Here is a 15787-nt window from a genome sequence, read left to right as displayed (position 1 = left end):
TAACGGGTTTGAGCAGAAGCCTTTGAACCTGGGACAAGACATGGTTCAGGGCATTCTGCAAATCTGACTGTCCTTGGGCAGTTTTTGGTTGACTTTAGAGAAACAATATGGGAGGGGGTAGTTTTGAACTCAATCTTTTAACCCTTTGAAACCACCAATTAAACCCACAGGTCTGAGACTAACAGATGTCCCTCCCACTTTTAAGAGTGTAAGCACCTCTTTGTTGGAAAGAGGGCTTTGGGGAAGACCTGGCGGGCCTTGTAAGCCAAGTCTTGCGCTGAAAGGAAGGGCTGAACTTACATTTTAAAGTTGATGCCTGGGTAGAGCTTGGTGGTGCTCTGCCTTTGGAGGAGGTAGAAGCTTTTAAGGAGTGGGGTTTTGGAAATTTGCTGTGGAAGTAAAACCTACCCTTCTATGATATTTTTGATGAATTGGTCAAGTGCCTCCCCAAAAAGACATGTTTGGAAAAAGACATTTTGCAGGCAGCTTCAGCTGTCCAAGCTTTGCGCCACAAGATTCTGTGCATGTGAACAGAGATAAGAGCCATCCTGGAAATCTGTGACATGTTCTAGGGCATCCACACAAAAGAGCTGAAGGTAATTGCTCCAATAATACCCACTGCTGAAGTACAGGATCCTCTTGGTTGTTCAATGCCTTAGCCCAGTTAGCGTTTTGCCTTACTGAAGTTGCAGATAAAGCAGGTTGCAGGGTTGAGCCTTCAGAAGCGCCTCAAACTTTATCTGCAGAATCCTTGAATGAAGGCAAATCTTTGTTTGGTACAGTGAGATGTTTAAGACTGCCACCACAGGATCACCAAAGAAAACTCTTTTTTCACTGGAGAGCAAAAAAAAAATATTTTCTGAAGTGATCCAATTATCATAAAATTGTCCATTCTATTTATTCAGGGACAGGAAATGTATTAACAGTTTTTGTAACTGGAGAGATGGTGGAGAATCTAGAACTACAAAGCCGAGGCTTTTGTGCACAGCAGCAGTGAGCTTATATGCCCATTAGCAGGAATGTTACATGAAGTTCCTTCTTAGGCCTCTTTCACACGGGCTTTCCGATCAGGTCCGCCTGTCAGTTTTTCAGGCGGACCTGATCAGACACTCCATTCACCCCTATGGGGCAGCGGATGTCAGCGGTGACATGTCCGCTAACACTTGCTGCTATCCGATCCAATCTTGTCTGTGAAATTCAGATGGATGGAGACCCTATTTTCCATCCGTCTGGCAGATCTTCCCATAGAGGATAGCAGACCTGTCATCTGCCTGCTCAGCGGAGTGATCCCCTACTGAGAAAAGCGGAGTCCACGGGGGAGATCGCCCATGTGAGGCCTTATGTTGTTCAAGAGTGTGGGGGAGAAAAAAAATCTTCAGTAGCCTCCTCCAACACGGTTTCTATATCCTCATCATTTCCTTCTGTGTCTGCCTTATATTTAGGGCAGGCACCTCAGGATCTGACTCAGGTAAAGACAAAGGACCTGGAGAAGGGGCAAGTAGCCCTGTACAAAGATGGCTGTACTAAGGCCATTAGTTGTCTGAGAAATTGTGACATAGATGCAGAAAACTCTCGTCAGATAAGCTGCTTGTTGTATGGCCACTAAGCAGGGGCATAACCAGTGTTAAAATCAGTTCCTGCTCTGGTGTATGGGAAGCATCATCACTCTGAGGTTGAGTGTTGCGTGGGACTTCAACAGAGCGAACATTAGCTTGAGTTTTTGCTATAGCTATGCGTGAGGGTATTCCTCTGTGAGGTAGTCATGGAGTAGGGTGTGGAATATAGAGTATAAATAAAGAGTATACAGCAGTCAGGGTGTAGACAGTCCTGTAACAAACCCCCTTGGCAAAAGGTGGGAGGAAACATCTAATTGTTTTATAAAAGCTCTAAATGGAAATGGTAGTATCGTGTGCGACCAGTCATGTGATGTAACACCTGGTCATTCACCTGAGACTGTGGCTGAATGTTATTGCCAAGTTTGAAAAGATTAGACTGTAAAGTGAATACATTTCAAACGTGACTCTGGTTTTTACAATACCTGTCAGCGATACAGGTTGTATTACCTGTCCACAACACTGAACTGTGTATAAAGTCCAGGCTTCACTTGTCATGGTGGGCATACCTCTGAAGGGGTGCTCAAAGTCTGGGTTCCTTAGTGATGGACCATGGCCCAGGACCTGTATAACACCCTGCAGCTAACGACAACATGTTGCACTAAGTGCCAAGGTGGGTGCAGGATCCACTGCCTGAAGCACCATTACAGCCTTCCCTGCAGAGTGGGATCCAGATACAGCTCACAAGATTTTTGAGAGGTACAGATGTAGCGCTGATCTGGATGCACTGCTTCTATCTGTAGCATTAGAAAGCAGTAAAAGGAGATGAGTGAAGAGTTGAAAAATGCAAAGATAAAATAATAAACCAGTTAAGGTAAAATTAATTTCTCTGCAAGGGAGAAGCATTCCATCACCTTAGGACTCTAGCAAAACGATGAGGACTCAAGGAGTGGGGTAGGGTTATAGAGGGACACTCGGGGGGCATGTCCTTAAAAGTTTTGCCAGTGTCTAATAGAGATGCGCATTTTCACTGGTCTCACGATTCGATTACGATTATCCTGTCAACAATTTGATTCCGCAATGCATCATGATTACTGCCCATGGTTTTCATCAAACAAATTCAACCAGTCAGAAGAACTCAATTTTTTTTGTTTTATTTGTTCTTAAAAAAAAAAATAAAAAAAACACAACACACTCTGCATGTAGCAAAGTCTAAACACAGTGGACAGCAACTTAAAGCAGAGCTCCAGGCTCCCCCAAAATACTACAGGAGATGGTCAGAGACTGCAGACACAATACAGGAGATGGTCAGTGACTGCAGACACAATACAGGAGATGGTCAGAGACTGCAGACATATCTTCTTTTATTTTAAAGAAGAAATAATACCCTTTAGGATCACACAAATCATTGGGGAGTCATTTGGCAGAAACTTGGATAGAAAAGAGGTCAACATCACTGCAAAAAATAAATAAATAAAAAAAGGGGGGGGGGGGGGGTAGAAGGCATTGCAATCAGCAAGTATACTACTTGCAGATCAGTGGATGTTTCCAGGGGTGGGGGTGGGGGAGATCATAGGGAAATCTCAGGAAGAAACTAGACAGAAAAAGAGTGCAGCCCCAATGTGATAGGCACACAGTACACACACACTGGATAGGTGCAGCAGAGGTGGGGGATGTGACACTTCTAAACAGTCACCCCTCACATACATTAAGGATGACAGGCTGGTCTTTCACCTTCGGGAGCACTCCTACCATCCCTCTCCCCTCTTTGCAGCTCATTGCCTGAAATAGGCTTTATGCCTCAGCCCACAGATGTGATGACTGCTACAGGGATGTGTGTCACAGCTCCATGCGGCTCTGCGCCCACTCATTGGGGAGATAACAGGTGTCCTGAGCTGCAAATCCCGAGGAGGGGGAGAGCATGGGTGGGGGCAGCACGCTGAGGCTACATCATGCAATGGGGGGGGGGTGGCCGTTGGGTAATTAAGATAAAGAAAAAACAATATATTAGTAGTCCAGCCTGGGTGGAAACCATAGCTCCCTCCATAGGTACAGCAGAGGAGTAAATTCAAGTTATTCACAGGAATACCAGGTGAAAACAAAGGAAATAGATAACACATACACCCTATTTAACCCCTTCATGCCAAAGCCTTATTCTGGCACTTGTTGCTTACAAGTTAAAAATCAATATTTTTTGCTAGAAAATTACTTAGAACCCCCAAACATTTTATATATATATATATATATATATATATATATATATAAAATACTGATTTTAACTTGTAAGCAACAAGTGCCAGAAAAAGGCTTAGGCATGGAGGGGTTAAATAGGGTGCATGTGTTATCTATCTTTTCTTCAGGATTTTATTTATATTTTATTATTTTATTTTTATAATATATATATATATTTTTAGCAGAGACCCTAGAGAATGAAATGGTGATCGTTGCAATATTTCATGTCACACTGTATTTGTGCAGCTGCGTTTCAAATGCAATTTTTTTGGCAGAAATACACTTTCATGAAAAAAAAAAAAACAAACAAAAAAAAAACAGTAAAAAGTTAAGCCAATTTTTTGTATAATGGGAAAGATGTTACACCGAGTAAATAGATACCCAACATGTCATGCTTTAAAATTGCACACACTTGTGGAATGGCGACAAACTACGGTACTTACATAGGCAACATTTGCAAAAAAATTTCTACAGGTTACCTGGTTAGAGTTACAGAGCAGGTCTTGTGCTAGAATTATTGCTCTCGCTCTAACGATCGTGTGGTTTGAACACAGTTTACATTTGTGGGCGTGATTTACGATGTTCGCTTCTGCATGCAAGCGCGGAGGGTTGGGGCACTTTCAATTTTTTAATTATTTTTACACTGTCCCTTTAAATTTTTTTTTGATCACTTTTATTGCTGTTACAAGAAATGTAAACATCCCTTGTGACAGTAATAGGCAGTGACAGGTACTCTTTATGGAGGAATCTGGGGTCTATAAGACCCCAAATCCCTTCTTTGGACTTAAAAGCATTCAAAACGCCAAGTTTGGCTGTTTTGAATACTGACATTTTTTTTAAAAATCTGGCGCCTTTAAGTCTTCAGCAAACATGAAGTGATGTCATGACATTGCTTCTAGTTACTAGATACAAGACCCGATCAAAGCGGAATACGGCATTGATCAGGTCTCAGGCCGGCGGATGTGCCAGCTGGTCGCTAGGGCCTCCCAGTGGGATGGGAGAGCTCGGGCGAGCCAAGGAAGCAGCTCGCTGCAGCAGCTGCAGGCATCAACCTGGTACAACCACTTGAAGCCAAAGACTGCATATTTGCGTTACGTCGGCGTCAAGGGGTTGAGGAGTGGTAAGATTACAACAAAAGCCCAGGCTGCAGCCCCTTATATTTTTTTTTAGGGGAATTACAAACTTATCAAAAACGACAGTTTCTGAGCCATCAGGTCCCTAATAGGTCCAAACCTGTCGTTATGATATGTTTGTTACTCTCAAACCATATACAAGGCGCTGCAGAGTGGAAGTTCTTTGTTACTATATATTGGGGATTAGTGATCAGCGTTATCTACCTGAAGGATCATTTATATGCCGGGTGTGTGCTGTCCCTGAAATGCTGTAAAGAATTAATCCTTTCAAAAATATATTTTAAAAATATATTGTTTAAATAAAATTGTTTTTGTGAGTAAACAGAAGGAAAATCAAAATTAATATTTGGTGTGACTACCCTTGAAGCCAGCATCAATTCTTACACTTGCACAGTTTTTACACTTGCACAGTGCAGGATTAGAGTCAGATGTATGACTATTCAATTACATCATGCAGGTGCTAATGATCATCAATTTCATATGTAGGTTTGAAACAATCAATAACTGAAATAGCTTAAAACTGGGTATGGAACAGCCAAACTGATACTAAGGTGAGGTTTGGAAGACAGTTTCAAGTTACAGGTCATACACCATGGCAAGACTGACCACAGAAACAAGACACAATATATATTGTATCAGCATAGTCTCTCCAAGACAAAGATTCAGAGCAGTCTGGGGTTTTAAGATGTGCTGTGCAAGCGCTTTTGAAGAAGCACAAAAAATAAAAATAAGGGAAACGCTGAGGACCGTAGATGCAGTGGTCGGACCAGGAAACTTAATGCAGCAGATGAAAGACACCTAATGCTTACTTCCCTTCTACATCAGATGATGTCCAGCAGTGCCATCAGCACAGAATTGGTGGAAACCAGGGGGACCCAGGTACATCCATCTACTGTCCGGAGAAATCTGGCTAGAAGTGGTCTTCATGGAAGAATTGTAGCCAAAAAGCCATACCTCTGATGTGAAAACAAGGCTAAGCTACTCAACTATGCACAAAACATAGGAACTGGGCAGCATGCGCTCTGGACTAATCAGTCAAATATTAGGCCGTAACATGAGGCTGTTTGTTTGCCGAAGGACAATAATTAATGAGTGTCTGCAAGCAACAGTGAGACATGGTGGAGATTCCTTGCGAGATTGGGGCTGCATTTCTGCAAATAAGTTGGAGATTTTGGTCAGGATCAATGGTGTCCTCAATCCTGAGAAATACAGACAGCAACTATCCATCATGCCATACCATCATTAAGTGGGATTGGCCCAAATTTACTCTGCAGCAGGACAATAACCCCAAACATACATGTCATTAAGAACTATGTTTAATGCCAACAACAACAAGGAACTGGCCTCCACAGAGCCCTGATCTCAATGAGTCTGTCTGGAATTACATGAAGAAACAGAAGGATTTGAGGCAGCCTACATCCACAGTAGATCTGTGGTTAGTTTACTAAGATGTTTGGAACAACCTACCTGCCACGTTCCTTCAAAAACTGGGTGCAAGTGTACCTAGAAGAATTTGTGCCGTTTTGAAGGCAAGGGGTGATAACACCAAATATTGATTTGCATTTCTCTTCTGTTCATTCACTTTCCATTTTGTTAGTTGATAAAAATAAATTTACTACCACTTCTATTTCTGAAAGCATTCTTAATTTATAGCATTTTTCACACCTGCCTAAAACTTTTGCACAGGTGTGTGTATATTATATATATATATATATATATATATATATATATATATATATATATATATACCGTATATACTCGAGTATAAGTCGATCCGAGTATAAAGTCGAGGCCCTAATTTACCACAAAAAAAATGGGAAAAACTTATTGACCCGAGTATAAGACGAGGGTGAGAAATGCAGCTACTGTAAGTGGAAAAGAGGGTCAACAATGCCCATTTCCAGCCTCACTATGCCCATTTGCATGCCTCACTGTGCCCATTTGCAGCCATAGGTCCCCCGAACTTCAAACTCGGTAGTTAAGGGTTTCTAGGTGCCCCCTAGCTGCAGCCAAAATTTGGGGTCTCTGAACCCAAAGGGTCCCGAAATGACATTGCTGCAGATGGACACAGTTGACTGACTTTGGGGCCCCGTATCTCAGGGCCACTTAGTGCTAGGAACCCCAAATTTGGTGTGCAAACCCAGTGGAACTAGCACCATAAAATATCCAAAGCTGGGGTTTCTAGCACCAAGTGGCCCCAAGATACAGGGCCCCAAAAATCGGTTCAGAAAATGTCAAGCACTTTTCTGCAGCAGAGAATGACATTTTCCGAACCTACTTTGGGGCCCCGTATCTCGGGGCCACTTAGTGCTAGGAACCCCAGCTTTGGATATGTTATGGTACCAGTTCCACTGGGTTTGCACACAAATTTGGGGTTCCTAGCACCAAGTGGCCCTGAAATAAGGGGCCCCCTAATTCGGTTCGGAAAATGAAATTTTTGGCTGCAGAAAAGTGCTTGACTCGAGTATAGGTCGAGGGGGGCACTTTCAGCACAAAAAAATATGCTGAAAAACGCTACTTATACTCAAGTATATATATATATATATATATATATATATATATATATATATATATATATATATATATATATATATATATATACACACACACATACACACACACACACATACATACACACACACACAGTATCTCCCAAAAGTGAGTACACCCCCCACATTTTTGTAAATATTTTATTATATTTTTTCATGTCACAACACTGAAGAAATTACACTTTGCTACAATGTAAAGTAGTGAGTGTACAGCTTGTATAACAGTGTAAATTTGCTGTCCCCTCAAAATAACACAGCCATTAATGTCTAAACCCCTGGCAACAAAAGTGAGTACACCCGTCCAAATTGGGCCCAAAGTGTCAATATTTTGTGTGGCTACCATTATTTTCCAGCACTGCCTTAACCGTCTTGGACATGGAGTTCCCCAGACCTTCACAGGTTGCCACTGGAGTCCTCCTCCACTCCTCCATGAATGACATCACGGAGCTGGTGGATGTTAGAGACCTTGCGCTCCTCCACCTTCTGTTTGAGGATGCCCCACAGATGCTCAATAGGGTTTAGGTCTGGAGACATGCTTGGCTAGTCCATCACCTTTACCCTCAGCTTCTTTAGCAAGACAGTGGTTGTCTTGGTGGGGTGTTTGGGGTCGTTATGTTGCAATACTGCCCTGTGGCCCAGTCTCCGAAGGGAGGGGATCATGCTCTGCTTCAGTATGTCACAATAGATGTTGGCGTTCATTGTTCCCTCAAAGAACTGTAGCTCCCCAGTGCCCGCAGCACTTACAGTGGGGATGGAAAGTATTCAGACCCCCTTACATTTTTCACTCTGTTATATTGCAGCCATTTGCTAAAATAATTTAAGTTCATTTTTTACTCATTAATGTACACACAGCACCCCATATTGACAGAAAAACACAGAATTGTTGACATTTTAGCAGATTTATTAAAAAAGAAAAACTGAAATATCACATGGTCCTAAGTATTCAGACCCTTTGCTCAGTATTTAGTAGAAGCACCCTTTTGATCTAATACAGCCATGAGTCTTTTTGGGAAAGATGCAACAAGGTTTTTCACACCTGGTTTTGGAGATCCTTTGCCATTCCTCCTTGCAGATCCTCTCCAGTTCTGTCAGGTTGGATAGTAAACGTTGGTGGACAGCCATTTTTACGTCTCTCCAGAGATACTCAATTGGGTTTAAGTCAGGGCTCTGGCTGGGCCATTCAAGAACAGTCACGAATTTGTTGTGAAGCCAATCCTTCGTTATTTTAGCTGTGTGCTTAGGGTCATTGTCTTGTTGGAAGGTAAACCTTCGGCCCAGTCTGAGGTCCTGAGCACTCTGGAGAAGGTTTTCGTCCAGGATACCCCTGTACTTGGACGCATTCATCTTTCCCTCGATTGCAACCAGTCGTCCTGTCCCTGCAGCTAAAAAACACCCCTACAGCATGATGCTGCCACCACCATGCTTCACTGTTGGGACTGTTTTGGACAGGTGATGAGCAGTGCCTGGTTTTCTCCACACATACCGCATAGAATTAAGGCCAAAAAGTTCTACCTTGGTCTCATCAGACCAGAGAAGCTTATTTCTCACCATCTTGGAGTCCTTCAGGTGTTTTTTTTTTTTAGCAAAGTCCATGTGGGCTTACATGTGTCTTGCACTGAGAGGCTTCCGTCAGGCCACTCTGCCATGAAGCCCCGACTGGTGGAGGGCTGCAGTCATGGTTGACTTTCTACAAGTTTCTCCCATCTCCCGACTGCATCTCTGGAGCTCAGCCACAGTGATCTTTGGGTTCTTCTTTACCTCTCTCACCAAGGCTCTTCTCCCCCGATAGCTCAGTTTGGCCGGACGGCCAGCTCTAGGAAGGTAATAAAATTAAAAAGTGTCCTTCGCGCTGGTGGATAATAAAGAGTGAAGTCGCCAAATAATTATGTGTGTAGGTGGTGATAGGTTAAACAAGTGATAATATCGCAGCAAAATGAGGGTGTTCACACCAACACTTAATGACATTAATATTTAAATACATTTCGCACAATATTAAACCTAAATTAAAAAATGTGTAAGTGAATATGCAAAGTGCGTATTGTAATACAGGTGTGGGACACTGGTAACTGTTGCTATTATTACTAGGATCAAAGATCTCTGTTCTGCAATATGTTATAATCGCTGATATTTTCCAATATAATGATGATATTCAAATAGTTGCGATTAAATGCTAGAATAATATAGATGCCACCCTGTAATCAGCATGAAAGAATATGTGCATAAAAAATGGCAATTCCTAGTGAATAAAAAATCAATGGAATCTTCTAAAATCAATAATCAAATGCTAGAGTAATATAAATGCCACCCTGTAATCAGCATGAAAGAATATGTGCATAAAAAATGGCAATTCCTAGTGAATAAAAAAAAGTGAATAAAACACAAATGAAATCTTCTAAAATCAGTAATCAAAATGTGCAATCAATCATAAGTATTGTCTTAAAAAAATACACATAAAAATAGTGATTAAAATAGGTGATAAAAGTCCGTTTTGGTGCTAAAATCAAGAAGTGCTTTATAGAGGTAGGTGGGTGCTGGTATATGAAAAGTCTGGGTAATTCTTTTATTCAATCTTAAAAATTAAGATGTGACAAATATGTATCCTTCTGCTGCTGGTGTCTCCTAGTGTGGTCTCACAGAACCCTCACCTTCAGTTAGTAGTAATCAGGCATTCGGTAGTATGTCCTTAAGAAGTGGGAGTGGTCTCTGGCAGCCTTCTCTTTCTTTGTTATTTTTTCTCCAACATTCCCTCTATGTAGCTCCGCTCTGGTAAATTTCACTTGGGTGTGGAGCTGGATGTATCCAATGTGAAGGATTATCCTTCACTATTTGAATATCATCATTATATTGGAAAATAGCAGCGATTATAACATATTGCAGAACAGAGATCTTTGATCCTAGTAATAATAGCAACAGTTACCAGTGTCCCACACCTGTATTACAATACGCACTTTGCATATTCACTTACACATTTTTTAATCTAGGTTTAATATTGCGCGAAATTTATTTAAATATTAATATCAGCTCTAGGAAGGGTTCTGGTCGTCCCAAACGTCTTCCATTTAAGGATTATGGAGGCCACTGTGCTCTTAGGAACCTTAAATGCAGAAAATTTTTTGTAACCTTGGCCAGATCTGTGCCTTGCCACAATTCTGTCTCTGAGCTCTTCATGCAGTTCCTTTGACCTCATGATTCTCATTTGCTCTGACATGCACTGTGAGCTGTAAAGGTCTTATATAGACAGATGTGTGGTTTTCCTAATCACGTCCAATCAGTATAATCAAACACAGATGGACTCAAATGAATGTGTAGAACCATCTCAAGGATGATCAGAAGAAAATGGACAGCACCTGAGTTTAATATAGGAGTGTCACAGCAAAGGGTTTGAATACTTAGGACCATGTGATATTTCAGTTTTTCTTTTTTAATAAATCTGCAGAAATGTCAACAATTCTGTGTTTTTCTGTCAATATGGGGTGCTGTGTGTACATTAACCACTTCAGCCCCGGAAGGATTTACCCCCTTCCTGACCAGAGCACTTTTTACAATTTGGCACTGCGTCGCTTTAACTGCTAATTGCGCGGTCATGCAATGCTCTACCCAAACGAAATTTGCGTCCTTTTCTTCCCACAAATAGAGCTTTATTTTGATGGTATTTGATCACCTCTGCCGTTTTTATTTTTTGCGCTATAAACGGAAAAAGACTGAAAATTTTGAAAAAAAATGATGTTTTCTACTTTTTGTTATAAAAAAAAATCGAATAAACTAAATTTTAGTCATACATTTAGGCCAAAATGTATTCGGCCACATGTCTTTGGTAAAAAAAATGTCAATAAACGTATATTTATTGGTTTGCGCAAAAGTTATAGCGTCTACAAACTAGGGTACATTTTCTGGAATTTACACAGCTTTTAGTTTATGACTGCCTATGTCATTTCTTGAGGTGCTAAAATGGCAGGGCAGTACAAACCCCCCCAAATGACCCCATTTTGGAAAGTAGACACCCCAAGGAAATTGCTGAGAGGCATGTTGAGCCCATTGAATATTTATTTTTTTTGTCCCAAGTGATTGAATAATGACAAAAAAAAAAAAAATTTACAAAAAGTTGTCACTAAATGATATATTGCTCACATAGGCCATGGGCATATGTGGAATTGCACCCCAAAATACATTCAGCTGCTTCTCCTGAGTACGGGGATACCACATGTGTGGCACTTTTTGGGAGCCTAGCCGCGTACGGGGCCCCGAAAACCCAGCACCACCTTCAGGATTTCTAAGGGCACACATTTTTGATTTCACTCCTCACTACCTATCACAGTTTTGAAGGCCATAAAATGCCAAGATGGCACAACCCCCCCCCAAATGACCCCATTTTGGAAAGTAGACACCCTAAGCTATTTGCTGAGAGGCATGGTGAGTATTTTGCAGCTCTCATTTGTTTTTGAAAATGAAGAAAGACCAGAAAAAAATTTTTTTTTTTCTTTTTTCAATACCTTGTGACAAAAAGTGAGGTCTGCAAAATACTCACTATACCTCTCAGCAAATAGCTTGGGGTGTCTACTTTCCAAAATTGGGTCATTTGGGGGGGGGTTTGTGCCACCTGGGCATTCCATGGCCTCCGAAACTGTGATAGGCAGTGAAGAGTGAAATCAAAAATTTACGGCCTTAGAAAGCCTGAAGGCGGTGCTTGGTTTTCGGGGTCCCGTGCGTGGCTAGGCTCCCAAAAAGTCCCACACATGTGGTATCCCCGTACTCAGGAGAAGCAACAGAATTTATTTTGGGGTGTAATTTCACAAATCCGTATGGCATGTTTGAGCAATATAACATTTAGTGACAACTTTGTGCAAAAAAAAAAAGAAAAAAAAAAAAAATTTGTCTCTTTCCCGCAACTTGTGTCACAATATAAAATATTCCATGGACTCGACATGACTCTCAGCAAATAGCTTGGGGTGTCTACTTTCCAAAATGGGGTCATTTGGGGGGGTTTTGAACTGTCCTGGCATTTTATGCACAACATTTAGAAGCTTATGTCACACATCACCCACTCTTCTAACCACTTGAAGACAAAGCCCTTTCTGACACTTTTTGATTACATGAAAAAATTATTTTTTTTTGCAAGAAAATTACTTTGAACCCCCAAACATTATATATTATTTTAAAGCAAATGCCCTACAGATTAAAATGGTGGGTGTTTCATTTTTTTTTTTCACACAGTAATTGCGCAGCGATTTTTTAAACGCATTTTTTGTGGAAAAAACACACTTTAAATTTTAATGCACTAAAACACACTATATTGCCCAAATGTTTGATGAAATAAAAAAGATGATCTTAGGCCGAGTACATGGATACCAAACATGACATGCTTTAAAATTGCGCACAAACGTGCAGTGGCAACAAAATTAATACATTTTTAAAAGCCTTTAAAAGCCTTTACAGGTTACCACTTTAGATTTACAGAGGAGGTCTACTGCTAAAATTACTGCCCTCGATCTGACCTTCGCGGTGATACCTCACATGCATAGTGCAATTGCTGTTTACATTTGACGCCAGACCGACGCTTGCGTTCGCCTTAGCGCGAGAGCAGGGGGGACAGGGGTGCTTTTTTTTTTTTTTTTTTTTTTCTTTATTATTTTTTTGCTTTTTTATCTTATTTTTAAACTGTTCCTTTCATTTTTTTTTTTTTAAATAATTTTTATTGTTATCTCAGGGAATGTAAATATCCCCTATGATAGCAATAGGTAGTGACAGGTACTCTTTTTTGAAAAAATTGGGGTCTATTAGACCCTAGATCTCTCCTCTGCCCTCAAAGCATCTGACCACACCAAGATCGGTGTGATAAAATGCTTCCCCAATTTCCCAATGGCGCTATTTACATCCGGCGAAATCTAAGTCATAAAATGCTTGTAGCTTCCGGTTTCTTAGGCCATAGAGATGTTTGGAGCCACTCTGGTCTCTGATAAGCTCTATGGTCAGCTGGCTGAATCACCGGCTGCATTCTCAGGTTCCCTGTTGAGACAGGAGAGCCAGAGAAAAACACGGAAGACGGTGGGGGGGGGGCATTCCCTCCCACTGCTTGTAAAAGCAGTCTAGAGGCTAATTAGCCGCTAGGATTGCTTTTACATGAAAGCCGACCGCTGGCTAAAAAGAATGATACCAAGATGATACCTAAACCTGCAGGCATCATTCTGGTATAACCACTCAAAGTCGTGAATGGCGTACCTGAAGACAAAAAATGGTTAACAATAAAGCACAGTAAACTGTAAAGTATAAAAAATTGCATAACTGAAAAGCAAACATGATAAAACATAATAACAATAAAACATTGCAGAATAGAATACAGTAAAAAAGAGCAGAACAATAGAGAGAGAAGAGAGAGAGAGAACAATAAAACGACAACTATTTTTTATTTTTGTTTGTGTTTTTTTTTTTTTTTACACTTTTTTTTTGTAACTGTAACTTTTATAACTGTAACCGGTTCCAGGTTCGGGTCTCTCAAAATGCGATGGCATCTTGGGAGACCCTGTGAAAGTGTGCCTAATCTGTGCAATGCTGTACCCTACGCTAATACTCAACTAGTGAATGGTAGCGTTCAAAACATTCACCAATGCAAAGACCAGGATTGTCAGGACAGGAGGGACAATAATAGCGGGTGTCACGTCTATATCCGCGCTTGCTGCAGACACATCTTTTTTGGGGGGGTTCGTTGGGTAGGGGTACTCGGGAGGACATATAAATGCCTCTCATGCAGCCGACTGCATTTGGTTGGGGATGTGATTGGGGGAAGTACGGGCGCTGCAGAAGCGGTGGGTTCACAAATTAGGATTGGCGAATGCAGCAGGAAGGGCACTATGGGCACGACAGGCCTATGTTTGTCTTTTTGGTGGCAGCGCGACACTACTTGTGCTTGCCACCTCACCAGCTTGAACTGCACTTATGGGACTCGCCACGTCACCAAGTGTTACTGCAGTGCTGGTTTGACTACGACCGGGGTGTACTAGGCCGCTGGTGCTTGCCAGTTCACCAAAACGCTACAAAAAAAAGTGACAGTGATCGATCGATACTGCACTTGGGTGGGCTGGGCTGGGCCGGGCGGAGGGGCAAAACGCAGGTGCTAGCAGGTATCTGGGCTGATCCCACTAACACTGCGTTTTTGGGAACCCTAAACTGCTGGGGACGCTAGTATAGATCTGATCGGATCAGATATTGATCTGATCAGATACTATACCACTAAGGGAGGTGTACGGTGCGTGCTTGGGTGTTAGCGGTACTGGCGCTAACCTGACGCTGCCTGGGGCTGGCGCTTGCCAGTTCACCAAAATGCTACCAAAAAAACTGTTAGCGATCGCAGGGATCAGGCCTGACTCTGTGAACGCTGCAGTTATGCGTTTAGTGTTTTGCAAGTGTCAGTGATCGATCGATACTGCACTTGGGTGGGCTGGGCCGGGCGGAGGGGCAAAACGCAGGTGCTAGCAGGTATCTGGGCTGATCCCGCTAACACTGCGTTTTTGGGAACCTTAAACTGCTGGGGATGCTAGTATAGATCTGATCGGATCAGTTATTGATGCGTTCAGATACTATACCACTAAGGGAGGTGTACGGTGCGTGCGTGGGTGTTCGCGGTACTGGCGCTAATCTGACGCTGCCTGGGGTGACGCATATCACCGCCGGGCGATCAGGGGGCTAAACCTTTATTCGGTAATAAACGGCGGGTGCCCTGACACTATATAAAATAAACAAACTAACCAGCGTCACCCGTAACAGTTATACGGTGATCACTGGTGAAAGGGTTAACTAAGGGGCAATCAAGGGGTTAAAACATTTATTAGATAGTATATGGGGGTCCCTGTCGCTATAAAACGCTGACAGCGAACCTAAATATTTACGTCCCTAACTAGCGTCACCAGCGACACTAATACAGCGATCAGAAAAATGATCGCTTAGCGACACTGGTGACAGGGGGTGATCAAGGGGTTAAAACTTTATTAGGGGGGGTTAGGGGGGTACCCTAGACCTACAGGGGGCTAATACTAACTGCCCTACCACTGCTAACTGTCACAAACTGACACTATGCAGTAATCAGGAAAAAAACAAAACAAAACAAAAAAACTGCTTGGTGTCAGTTTGTGACGGGGGGGGGGGTGATTGGGGGGGGATCGGGGGGCGATCGGGGGTGTTTAGTGTGCCTGGCATGTTCTACTGTGTTGTGTGTAGTGTTGTGCACTTACATGTCTTCTCTCCTCGGCGCTGGAACGGAAACTGGCCAGCCGAGGAGAGATGACATCACATCCTCTGCCTCTGTGTACTATACAGAGGCAGGCGATGT

The sequence above is a fragment of the Aquarana catesbeiana genome, linkage group LG02 (genome assembly GCF_042186555.1).
Source record: "Aquarana catesbeiana isolate 2022-GZ linkage group LG02, ASM4218655v1, whole genome shotgun sequence".
Classification (NCBI taxonomy): Eukaryota; Metazoa; Chordata; class Amphibia; order Anura; family Ranidae; genus Aquarana; species Aquarana catesbeiana.
Note: the sequence above shows the minus strand (reverse complement) of the source record.